Source organism: Staurois parvus, unplaced genomic scaffold, assembly GCF_062004578.1.
Source record: "Staurois parvus isolate SC_StPar_1 unplaced genomic scaffold, SC_StPar_1.0 ptg000340l, whole genome shotgun sequence".
NCBI classification, from domain to species: Eukaryota; Metazoa; Chordata; class Amphibia; order Anura; family Ranidae; genus Staurois; species Staurois parvus.
The window spans coordinates 4,572,603-4,585,627 of NW_028318136.1; positions in this window are offsets into that span (position 1 = coordinate 4,572,603).

Genomic DNA, 13,025 nt, shown 5'->3' on the forward strand with positions numbered 1-13,025 from the left:
TTACTGGTAAACAGGACAAATAGTGAGGGTGAATCTCCGTAACGGGGGCGCAGACAGCAATAAAAACTGACACATGTTCTAATCTCTCTTAATGCTATCCAAAACTGAAAACAAATGTTTTGCCTTGAATTATGCTTTAACCACTTCAAGTCCGTACACTTTTACCCCCTTCCTGTCCAGACCAATTTTCAGCTTTCAGTGCTATCACACTTTGAATGACAATTGCGCGGTCATGCAACACTGTACCCATATGAATTTTTTTAGCATTATTTTGAGACAGATAAAACTTTATTTTGGTCATATTTATTCACCACTGGGATTTTTATTTCTTTTGCCATATAAATGAAAAAGTTCAAAAATGTTGAAAAAAAGTGTTTTTCTTTTAAAATTTTGCAAATAAATAATATTTCTTCATAAATCTTGGCCAAAATGTATTCAATTATCTTTTCGGTAAAAAAAATAGTAACCAATTAGTTTATAACCAAAAATGATAATTTGTCAAAAATTGTTTTTACATTTTTATTTTATTTTTTTATATTATTATTTATGGATTTTTTTTACATACCATCACCTTAGCAGTACAGTGTCACCATAGTGACTTGTGGGGGTGATGAAGATTTTTTTTCTTTTTACACTGATTGTTTTTACACCCATAAAGGCTGTAAAAGCAGTCATTTCTCCTCTCTGGCTGCATTCTTGCAGCCACTGAGAAATACTGTGTGAGCTGTGATTGGTCACAGCTTGTCACAAGGTACAAGGCTGTTGTGAATATCCTTGCACCATGTGATTTCTGTGATCATTCACAGATTTCACACACAGTAAGCAATGATGACAGAAGTGACATATAGCTTACTACTCTTCATGTGATCACTGATTGGCCAATCAGTGATGACATGATCTGGACCTCACACTGAGGTCCCGTACAATGATCGGTGTTCTGCTGTGTCCTCCAGACACAGCGGGCACCGTATCGCGGTGCTGCGCGCTCCCAGGGAGCGCGTACAAGCAGGAGGCGGGGAGGACGTTTATAAACTGCCACCCACCCCTGCAGTGCTCCCGTCCAGCCATTATATACATGGGCCGGACAGGAAGTGGTTAAGGCCAGGCATTCCTGGAGGGGGACCATTCCCCCTTAAAGGCGCAGGGACACATGAAAAGGCCAGCAAAACTACAATGGCAGCTGAAGGTGTCCAATGTGTCCCTCAGCCAAATTTAACAAGCAAGATATACAAAGATAGCAACCGGCCAACTTTAAAACTAGCTTTTGAAGTAAGATGCACATGGAAGGTCATTGCATATCACAAAAAAAAAGATTTCCTAGCACACTTACCAGCTAACCTGCAAAAAAACCCCCAAAAAAACAAACTGAACCTATCCAACAAATCACTTAAAAAACATAGGGTTTAGTTACACACATTTACAAATATATGTGGAGCCACACTGCCTCACCAAGACTCCTCTGTATAGTGTAATCTAATTCAATATTTGAGAGTCTCCAAGTTGGAGCATATACTGTATAGCAGTGGATAAATTAAGGGCAGGCGTGTGCGGAGGGAACCCTCCTTCTTAAAGGAATAGGAACAAACAGGGCCGGGGCAAGGGGTGGGCAAGAGGGATGGCTGCCTTGCGCACTGTGGTATCATGTGGAGGCTAGGATTTGTGCTGCTACTGATCGCAACTACTAGAGAAGATTAACTGTATCCAGACATACCACTGCTACCGGGCTTGCACTATACATGGACTCTACCTCAATAGCAAGGTATGCCTGGGCCAATTCATAGATAGTAAGGAACTGTTCATAATTTATTCTGTATGATGTTTTGCACTAAGTAGAGTAAAGATTGATAACCTTTTCCTGAGCCTAAGTTAGTCCTAAGCAGGGGCGGACTGATCATTTGGAAACTCGGGCACTGCCCGAGGGCCCGGGGTCAGTAGGGGGCCCCATGAGATGCCCCTGGTACCTTTTTCATAGGCTTTTTTGAGTTTGGGCAAGGACACAGGGGCCCCATGATCCCCTATTGCCGGGGGGCCCCATGAGTTGTCAGTCCGCCCCTGGTCCTAAGTTTGCAGAATAATGGAGATCATGTATACAAATAAACTGGGCCTGTAATAGCACCAAGGGGTATGAAGTATGCAGTACTACAGTACAAGTAATCTGCACTTGGATGAACAACAACGTCATTGCTACTGACAACCAAGTCAAGTCACAGAGTCACAGCGAGTTGAGGCATCGTACCTGGGGAAGGAGGGTTTTCCTCTGGTAGTTAAGGGACACCAGTTTGGCTCCCTCCCTAGTGGAAAGGAAAGATAATCAAAATAGAACAATAGGCAAATAAGAAGTATAGAACTGGCCTATTTTCGAAGGGAGAAATTAGGCTATTTGGATTTGTAATAATAACAAGGGAGCATGAGGCCATATATATTTATCACTATCGCTGAACTTATTTTATCTGCTAAGTAACCAAAAAACAGACAGCAAAAATGAGGGATGTGAAAAGAAATTCACAAGAAAAAGCGGTTACATAATGGACAGAAAGCGATACCCAAAAATGTATCAAAAAATGATGCTTTATTGCAAATTTTGCACATATATAGACATTTAGGTAAATACCACAGTTAGCCATCACCACAAAATGAGACAATACCAAAGGAATAGACCTAAAACTAAAAATTATTGGTATTGTCTCATTATTATTATTATTTCCATTTACAATGAAAAAATATCATTGATAACCTCAGCTTGGTACAGTCACACATACAGTAGACATAGCATATAAGGAAAAAAAACGTACAGGGTACAAATCCAAATAGCAAAAATGGGGGGATGTGAAAAGAAATTCACATAGAAAAAGCGGTTACATAATGGACAGAAAGCGATACCCAAATATTTATCAAAAAAATTATGATTTATTGCAAATTTTGCACATATTTAGACATTTAGATAAATACCACAGTTAGCCATCACCACAAAATGAGACAATTCTAAAGGAATAGACCTAAAACTAAAAAGCAGGCACATATTAGGAATAGGAAATGTTGAGCTCACATATTCTTTATATTTTCAACCAGCCTGTGCTATACTTTCTTAGTACCACTAGAGGGCATCCAAACACTATATCAATTACATTTCTAGGTGAATGGGGATTTAAATCACTAGATCAGATAACCTGGCATGAGAGATATGTACAGTAGAACACGTTTCTCTAAAAATACTAACTAGTATTTCCAATTTTTCTTTTTTTTTGTGAGTGTGAATTTTTTTTGTTGTCTATTTGACCAAATGCAATGTAATACAGTATATAGTAGCATGCAACTGTTTTGATGGTAATGGGTGTCATTGATGGAATACTGCGGGTGTGGACACATCGCTTCAACATGTCACAGCTGAGCATGTCTGAATGTTCATATGTTATTTCCATAGCTGCCTGTGTATCATCACTATGGCCAGGGTATTGGCACAGTTGTCCCCAGTGGTGTATTTAGGTTTTGTGCTGCCCTAGGCAACACAAAAATTGTCTACCCCCAGGGACACCGACCAACACAACCTCCCCTTCCCTCTTCCACGGAGAGATCCTGACATCAATCAAAAACATCCCTACCCCTGACCCAGGAGAGCCTTCCACTCCCCCCAGGCGATAGAGAGACACTCATCTTCACAGCTCCGGACATCCCCGGGAACGAGAGCCAGGCTCTACATACACCATCAAGCAGTCCGCAGCCTCTTTCAGATCCCACCTGATTCCCATGGTGTACATGTCCCTTCTTTCATCCATTCTTCTGGGGGGAGGTGCTACCCCCCTGAAAAATGCCACCCTAGGCAAGTGCCTTGTTTGCCTTGTGGTGAATACGCCTCTGCTTGTCCCTGCATCATAAGCAGGTTGCCTGTGATTGGCTATCCCAGTGTTCAGTCACTGATCAGCCTGCTGTTATGTTTTTTTTTCTCCTCTTGAAAGAAGAAAAAAATATCTTGAATCATCTCTCCTTGCTAGAGGAGAAAAGTGTAACTAAAGAAGTGTGTAAAAATAAATATAGAAAAAAAAAAACTATATTGGGGTTTGTTCTAGGTTGGGGGACAAGATTAGGGTCAAAAGTCATGGTTAGAGTCAAAGATCAGTGTATTTTATTATTTATTTCAGGTACTTACAGTCATGGCCGAAATTGTTGGCACCCTTGATATTTCTCCAGGAAATCATGTATTTCTCACGAAACGTATTGCATTAACACATGTTTTGCTATACACATGTTTATTCCCTTTGTGTGTATTGGGACAAAACAAAAAAAGGGAGGAAAGAAAGCAAATTCGACATAATGTCACACAAACCTCCAAAAATGGGCTGGACAAAAGTATTGGCACCCTTTCACAACTGCGGATAAATAAGAATGTTACAAGCATGTGATGCTCCTGTAAACTCACCTGGGGCAAGTAACAGGTGTGGGCAATATAGAAATCACACCTGAAAGCAGATAAAAAGGAGAGACGTTCACTTAACCTTTGCATTGTGTGTCTGTCTGTGCCACACTAAGCATGGACAACAGAAAGAGGAGACGAGAACTGTCTGAGGACCTGAGAACCAAAATTGTGGCAAAATATCAACAATCTCAAGGTTACAAGTCCATCTCCAGAGAACTAGATTTGCCTTTGTCCACAGTGCGCAACATTATCAAGAAGTTTGCAACCCATGGCACTGTAGCTAATCTCCCTGGTCGTGGACGGATGAGGAAAATTGATGAAAGATTGCAACGCAGAATAGTCCGGATGGTGGATAAGCAGCCCCAAACATGTTCCAAAGACATTCAAGCTGTCCTGCAGGCTCAGGGAGCATCAGTGTCAGCGCGAACTATCCGTCGACATTTAAATGAAATGAAACGCTATGGCAGGAGACCCAGGAGGACCCCACTGCTGACACAGAGACATAAAAAAGCAAGACTACAGTTTGCCAAAATGTACTTGAGTAAGCCAAAAGCCTTCTGGGAAAACGTCTTGTGGACAGATGAGACCAAGATAGAGCTTTTCGGTAAAGCACATCATTCTACTGTTTACCGAAAACGGAATGAGGCCTACAAAGAACAAAACACAGTACCTACGGTAAAATATGGTGGAGGTTCAATGATGTTTTGGGGTTGTTTTGCTGCCTCTGGCACTGGGTGCCTTGACTGTGTGCAAGGCATCATGAAATCTGAGGATTACCAAAGGATTTTGGGTCGCACTGTAGGGCCCAGTGTCAGAAAGCTGGGTTTGCGTCCAAGATCCTGGGTCTTCCAGCAGGACAATGACCCCAAACATACGTCAAAAAGCACTCAGAAATGGATGGCAAAGAAGCGCTGGAGAGTTCTGAAGTGGCCAGCAATGAGCCCAGATCTAAATCCCATTGAACACCTGTGGAGAGATCTTAAAATTGCTGTTGGGAAAAGGTGTCCTTCCAATAAGAGAGACCTGGAGCTGTTTGCAAAGGAAGAGTGGTCCAAAATTCCGGGTGAGAGGTGTCAGAAGCTTATTGATGGTTATAGGAAGCGACTGATTTCAGTTATGTTTTCCAAAGGGTGTGCAACCAAATATTAAGTTAAGGGTGCCAATACTTTTGTCCAGCCCATTTTTGGGGTTTTGTGTGACATTATGTCATATTTGCTTTTCTGCCTCTGTTTTATATTTGTTCCAATACATACAAAGGGAATAAACATGTGTATAGCAAAACATGTGTTAATGCAATACCTTTTTTGTGTGAAATACTTGATTTTCAGGAAAAATATCAAGGGTGCCAACAATTTCGGCCATGACTGTATATAGTGCTGTCAATTTACGCAGCACTTTACATACATATTGTACATTCACATCAGTCCCTAACCCTCAAGGGGCGTACAATCTAAGGTCCCTAACACATATACACTATACACATACTAGGGCCAATTTAGACAGGATCCAAATAACCTACCAGCATGTCTTTGGAGTGTGGGAGGAAACCAGAGTACTTGGAGGAAGCCCGCACAGGCACAGGGAGAACATGCAAACTCCAGGCATGTGGTGCTCTGGCTGAGATTCAAACCAACAAACCTAGTACTGCCAGGTGGAAGTGATAACTAGAGATGAGCGAATTATTCAAAAATTCGATTCGGCTGATTCGCCGAATTTGAGGAAGAAATTCGATTCGATGCGAATTTATTCGCTACGAATTTAACTTATAAAAAGGGTTTCTAGGCTTCAGAGAGCCTTTAAATTAGTGCAGAACACTGTACCTTTAATTTAAATGCCCTTGGAGATGAGGAAGGAGAAGGAGAAGGAGAAGGATGAGAAGAAGGAGAAGGAGAAGGATGAGAAGAAGGAGAAGGAGAAGGATGAGAAGAAGGAGAAGGATGAGAAGAAGGAGAAGGATGAGAAGAAGTAGAAGGATGAGAAGAAGGAGAAGGATGAGAAGAAGGAGAAGGAGAAGGAGAAGAAGAAGGAGAAGGAGAAGGATGAGAAGAAGGAGAAGGATGAGAAGAAGGAGAAGGAGAAGGATGAGAACAAGGAGAAGGAGAAGGATGAGAAGAAGGAGAAGGAGAAGGATGAGAAGAAGGAGAAGGATGAGAAGAAGGAGAAGGATGAGAAGAAGGAGAAGGATGAGAAGAAGGATGAGAAGAAGGAGAAGGATGAGAAGAAGGAGAAGGATGAGAAGAAGAAGGATGAGAAGAAGAAGAAGGATGAGAAGAAGGAGAAGGATGAGAAGAAGAAGAAGGATGAGAAGAAGAAGAAGAAGGATGAGAAGAGGAAGAAGGATGAGAAGAAGGAGAAGGATGAGAAGAAGAAGAAGGATGAGAAGAAGAAGAAGGATGAGAAGAAGGAGAAGGATGAGAAGAAGAAGAAGGATGAGAAGAAGAAGAAGGATGAGAAGAAGGAGAATTCCAAGCCGGCAAAAAGTGTATCTGCAGAGCTCCGCTATTTCTTAGCGGAGCTCTGCAGATACACTTAGCGGAGCTCTGCAGATACACTTTTTGCCGGCTTGGAATTCTTCTTATTTTCATCCTACTTCTTCTTCTTCTTCTTCATCCTCATCCTCATCCTCAGAAGAAGAAGAAGAGGATGAGGATGAAGAAGAAGAAGAAGAAGTAGGATGAAAATAAGAAGAATTCCAAGCCGGCAAAAAGTGTATCTGCAGAGCTCCGCTAAGTGTATCTGCAGAGCTCCGCTATTTCTGACAGTTCTCTGACATTCACTCCATACAGCGGTTGAAACATTGTATCTATTTGTTTCCATAAATGGAAACAAATAGATACAATGTTTCAACCGCTGTATGGAGTGAATGTCAGAGAACTGTCAGAAATAGCCTATTTCTGACAGTTCTCTGACATTCACTCCATACAGCGGTTGAAACATTGTATCTATTTGTTTCCATAAATGGAAACAAATAGATACAATGTTTCAACCGCTGTATGGAGTGAATGTCAGAGAACTGTCAGAAATAGCCTATTTCTGACAGTTCTCTGACATTCACTCCATACAGCGGTTGAAACATTGTATCTATTTGTTTCCATAAATGGAAACAAATAGATACAATGTTTCAACCGCTGTATCTATCTGCAGAGCTCCGCTAAGTGTATCTGCAGAGCTCCTCTATTTCTGACAGTTCTCTGACATTCACATTTACAGCGGTTGAAACATTGTATCTATTTGTTTCCATAAATGGAAACAAATAGATACAATGTTTCAACCGCTGAGCTCTGCAGATACACTTAGCGGAGCTCTGCAGATACACTTAGCGGAGCTCTGCAGATACACGTTTTGCCGGCTTGGAATTCTTCTTATTTTCATCCTACTTCTTCTTCTTCTTCTTCATCCTCATCCTCATCCTTAGAAGAAGAAGAAGAATGAAAAGAAGAAGAATAAGAATGAAAAGAAGAATGAGAAGAATGAAAAGATTCTTCTTCTTTTCATCTTCTTTTCATTCTTCTTCTTCTTTTCATTCTTCTTCTTCTTCTTTTCATTCTTCTTTTCATTCTTCTCATTCTTCTTTTCATTCTTCTCATTCTTCTTCTCATTCTTCTTTTCATTCTTCTTCTCATTCTTCTTTTCATTCTTCTTCTTCTTTTCATTCTTCTTTTCATTCTTCTTTTCATTCTTCTTCTCATTCTTCTTTTCATTCTTCTTCTTTTCATTCTTCTTTTCATTCTTCTTTTTCTTCTTTTCATTCTTCTTCTTTTCATTCTTCTTTTCATTCTTCTCATTCTTCTTTTCATTCTTCTCATTCTTCTTCTCATTCTTCTTTTCATTCTTCTTCTCATTCTTCTTTTCATTCTTCTTCTTTTCATTCTTCTCATTCTTCTTTTCATTCTTCTTTTCATTCTTCTTCTCATTCTTCTTTTCATTCTTCTTCTTCTTTTCATTCTTCTTCTCATTCTTCTTTTCATGAAGAAGAAAAGAAGAATGAGAAGAATGAAAAGAAGAATGAAAAGAAGAAGAATGAAAAGAAGAATGAGAAGAAGAATGAAAAGAAGAATGAAAAGAAGAATGAGAAGAATGAAAAGAAGAATGAGATGAATGAAAAGAAGAATGAAAAGAAGAAGAAGAAGAATGAAAAGAAGAATGAAAAGAAGAAGAAGAATGAAAAGAAGAAGAAGAAGAATGAAAAGAAGAATGAAAAGAAGAAGAAGAATGAAAAGAAGAAGAAGAATGAAAAGAAGAATGAGAAGAATGAAAAAAAGAAGAAGAATGAAAAGAAGAATGAAAAGAAGAAGAAGAATGAAAAGAAGAAGAATGAAAAGAAGAATGAAAAGAAGAAGAAGAATGAAAAGAAGAAGAAGAAGAATGAAAAGAAGAATGAAAAGAAGAATGAGAAGAATGAAAAGATTCTTCTTCTTCTTCTTTTCATTCTTCTTTTCATTCTTCTTCTTCTTTTCATTCTTCTTCTTCTTCTTTTCATTCTTCTTTTCATTCTTCTCATTCTTCTTCTCATTCTTCTTTTCATTCTTCTTCTCATTCTTCTTTTCATTCTTCTTCTTCTTTTCATTCTTCTTTTCATTCTTCTCATTCTTCTTTTCATTCTTCTCATTCTTCTTTTCATGAAGAAGAAAAGAAGAATGAGAAGAATGAAAAGAAGAAGAAGAATGAAAAGAAGAATGAGAAGAAGAAGAAGAAGAATGAAAAGAAGAAGAAGAATGAAAAGAAGAATGAAAAGAAGAAGAAGAAGAATCTTTTCATTCTTCTCATTCTTCTTTTCATTCTTCTTTTCATTCTTCTTCTTCTTCTTTTCATTCTTCTTCTTCTTTTCATGAAAAATGAAAAGAATGAAAAGAATGAAAAAGAATGAAAAGAATGAAAAGAAGAATGAGAAGAATGAAAAGAGGAAGTATTCCAGTACAGCAAAAAGTGTATCTGCAGAGAGCTCCGCTATTTCTGACAGTTCTCTGACAGTTCCTTCACATGTACAGCGGTTGAAACATTGTATCTGTTTCCGAATAAAAACATCTGTATCCTAAATGGAAACAAATAGATACAATGTTTCAACCGCTGTACATGTGAAGGAACTGTCAGAGAACTGTCAGAAATAGCGGAGCTCTCTGCAGGGACACTTTTGCCGGCTGATCGGGAAAAATCCGATTCGCGCACCCGAAGTATGCTAATATTCGGATTCGACGCGAATCTAATTTTTCCTGAAATTCGAAACGGATTCGCTCATCTCTAGTGATAACCATTTAGCCACTGTGTTGACCTTTTAGGTAGGATGAAATACACATTTTTAGAATTAGTATCAGTGTCAGTGGGGTTGATATACTAAAGGCAAATAGACTGTGCATTTTGAAAGTGCAATTGCTCCAGAGCTTAGTAAATGAGGGGAAGCTCTGCTGATTTCAACATTCAGTACAGCACAAGTCGGTCTTCAGGTCCTGGTCAATAATTTATGGCTGATCGGCTTAGCGAATCATAATACAGAACCCTGTGTTTGCTAACAACACAGGGCTTTGCACACGGAGCAGCGATGTGGCTGTTTCCCCCCCCCCCTGAAAAGCAGGGAGAACAGACAACCACATCTCTTAGTAAAAGCTGCACACGATACACACTGTTAGGCATACAGTTAACCCTTTCATTTCCCCTAGATGTTAACCCTTTCCCAGCCAGTGTCATTAGTACATTGACAGTGTCACTTGGTGATGTCAGTGTCAGTCAGTTCCCACCCACTTTCAGTAAGTGTCAGATTGCCCATCGCACTAACACAGTCCAAATATAAGTCATTGATCATTGCCATTACTAGTATAAAAATAAATAAATACAAATTCCAGTATATATCCCATAGTTTGTAGACGCTATAACTTTCACACAAACCAATCAATATACACTTATTGGGATTTTTTTTTAACAAAGACATGAAACAGAATACATTTTGGCCAAAATTTCTGGAGATGTGGGAGGGCTCCAGAACCCCTGACCTGATAGAGTCTCCTAGCCTGTCCTGAGGTGAACTCCTGACACATTCCCAGGCTGACTCATCCCAGGCTGCTACTCAGCCTGTGCCTAAACAAACAAAAAAAACAAACAAACAGCCTTTCTGGCTAACCTGGAGGGCGTTACAATAATGTGTGACTTTTTAACTCACAAGTGCTTTTATGTAATTTACTGGGCGTATAAACAAAGTGGATGGTGGGTGCATTTAAAAAGAGGACCTTCCATGAAGTGTAAAGTCTGCTGTAAAGCTGAACTCCAGGCAGATAAAAAGTTACTAATCTGCTTTAATCCGTATTAAACACTGCTATGTTTTAATACATGCAACTTTTCATGCTTATTTTTTAATGCAAGCAGTGTAATTACCTGAATTTGACCTGGTATCAGCATCTTGCAATTCGATGATCAGCATGAGTTTGGAGGGATAGATGAAGTAGTGGCACATGGAGTCAATTAGTTTGCTGCAGTGCTCATCTACTTACAAGGAGCCTATGGGTAAGAGGATGAACTCATTAATCTGCTGCTTCCCTTCTCATTGTCCAGTCGCAGGCTGAGGAAGAAACAAGACCTGTAAGTGTTACTGAACTGTGGCAGCAAAAAATCAAGTCTCCTGACCTGTGCTGTGTGGCAGAGCTTGGAATTCTCAGGACTGCATGGACAGAAATAAAAAACATTTGGCAGGAAAAATTGCTTCCTTACACGTCTTTCATCTCTGTGTTTAACTGTGCCAAGATCTCAGATTTAGGTTTCAACACAGTGATGATCATAGGACAAAGTCATACTGGGGGAGATTTACTAAAGCTGGTGCATATAGAATCTGGTGCAGCTGTGCATAGTAACCAATCAGTGGGAGGAATAGTTCCCCATCATTGGTACCAGTGGGAGGAATAGTCCCCTTTCATTGCTATCAGTGGGAGGAATAGTGCCCCATTGTTGTTGTCAGTGAGAGGAATAGTGCCCCATCATTGGTATTGGTGGGGGGAATAGTGCCCCATTGTTGTTGTCAGTGGGAGGAATCATGTCCCATCATTGGTATCAGTGGGAGGAATAGTATCCTGTCAGTGCTATCAGTGGGAGGAATCGTGCCCTGTCATTGGTATCAGTGGGAGGAATAGTGCCCCATCATTGGTATCAGTGGGAGGAATAGTGTCCTGTCAGTGCTATCAGTGGAAGGAATAGTGCCCCGTCATTAGTATCAGTGGGAGGAATAGTGCCCCATCATTGGTATCAGTGGGAGGAATAGTGCCCCATCATTGCTATCAGTGGGAGGAATAGTGCCCCATCATTAGTATCAGTGGGAGGAATAGTGCCCCATCATTGGTATCAGTGGGAGGAATCATGCCCCATTGTTGGGTGTCGTGGGAGGAATTGTGCCCCATTGTTGGTGTCGTGGGAGGAATCGTGCCCCATTGTTGATGTAGTGGGAGGAATCATGCCCCATTGTTGGTGTCGTGGGAGGAATCGTGCCCCATTGTTGGTATCGTGGGAGGAATCGTGCCCCATTGTTGGTGTCGTGGGAGGAATCGTGCCCCATTGTTGGTGTTGTGAGAGAATTAGTGCCCTATCAGTGGTGTCAGTTGTGGATGGAATAGTGTCGAAAGCAGTGTTCATTTTGATGTCAAATTTCGATTTCATTCTAGTCATACTCTTTTGACTAAAATGCCATTTTAGTTTTAGTCGTATTTTAGTCATCTGAATTGTTTTAATTTTAGTCGTATTTTAGTAAACTGAAATCTCCAGTACATTGTAGTTAACTAAAATCTAATTGGTTTGCATAATTTAAGCATTTCTCTAGGATTGCTGACCTTATTATATACTCCTGGAGTAAAACTCTAATAACGTCATTATTTATGGTATTAAGGTTTGAACATACACTACAGACACGCATTTAGCTGTTGTGATATATAATGTTTTTATAAACAAACAGAAAAATATTGTTTTTTGACAAGTGCAATTTTAAAATATAAAAAATACCCAAAAGCTGAACTCCTTCGGACTTCCCCACTGGTACAGGGTATCCCCATTGGTACTTTGGAAGAGCGTGTTTCACTTTACGCTCATGATATGCTTTCAAACCTTTCTAAACCCCAGGTTACTATATCCCAAGTGCTTACTTTAATTCAACAATTTGGTTACTATTTAGGATTTAAAGTAAACTGGTCCAAATCCAGCCTTTTTTGTATTAATTATCTTCCGTCCTTAAAGTGTTACTAAACCCACAACAGTACAATCAGTCTGTATATGCAGGAAAGCATGCTTGTTATACTCACTGTGGAACTTAAGGGGTTAATCCTGCGAATTGTGTAAAAAGGTTGTTTGATCCTGTATTCTCTGATCCTCCCCTTCTTCCACAGTCCCCAATCAACCTGCTTCTAGCACAGTGCCCTAAGAGGCACTCTGCACATGCTCAGTGTGTTTTGCAACAGAGGAACACCATTAACAGAAACAGAAACAGCAAAAACAACCTGAAAGAGGTTCTAATCATTCTCTCTTTTTACAGTAGAAAAAAAAAAGTTTTCATTTGAATTTCCACATTAATGCCCAGTTTCAGGTCAGTTGAAGCTCAGGTAGTTTTGATGAACAGATTAGTTTCAGGTAGCAAATTTCAGCAAAAATA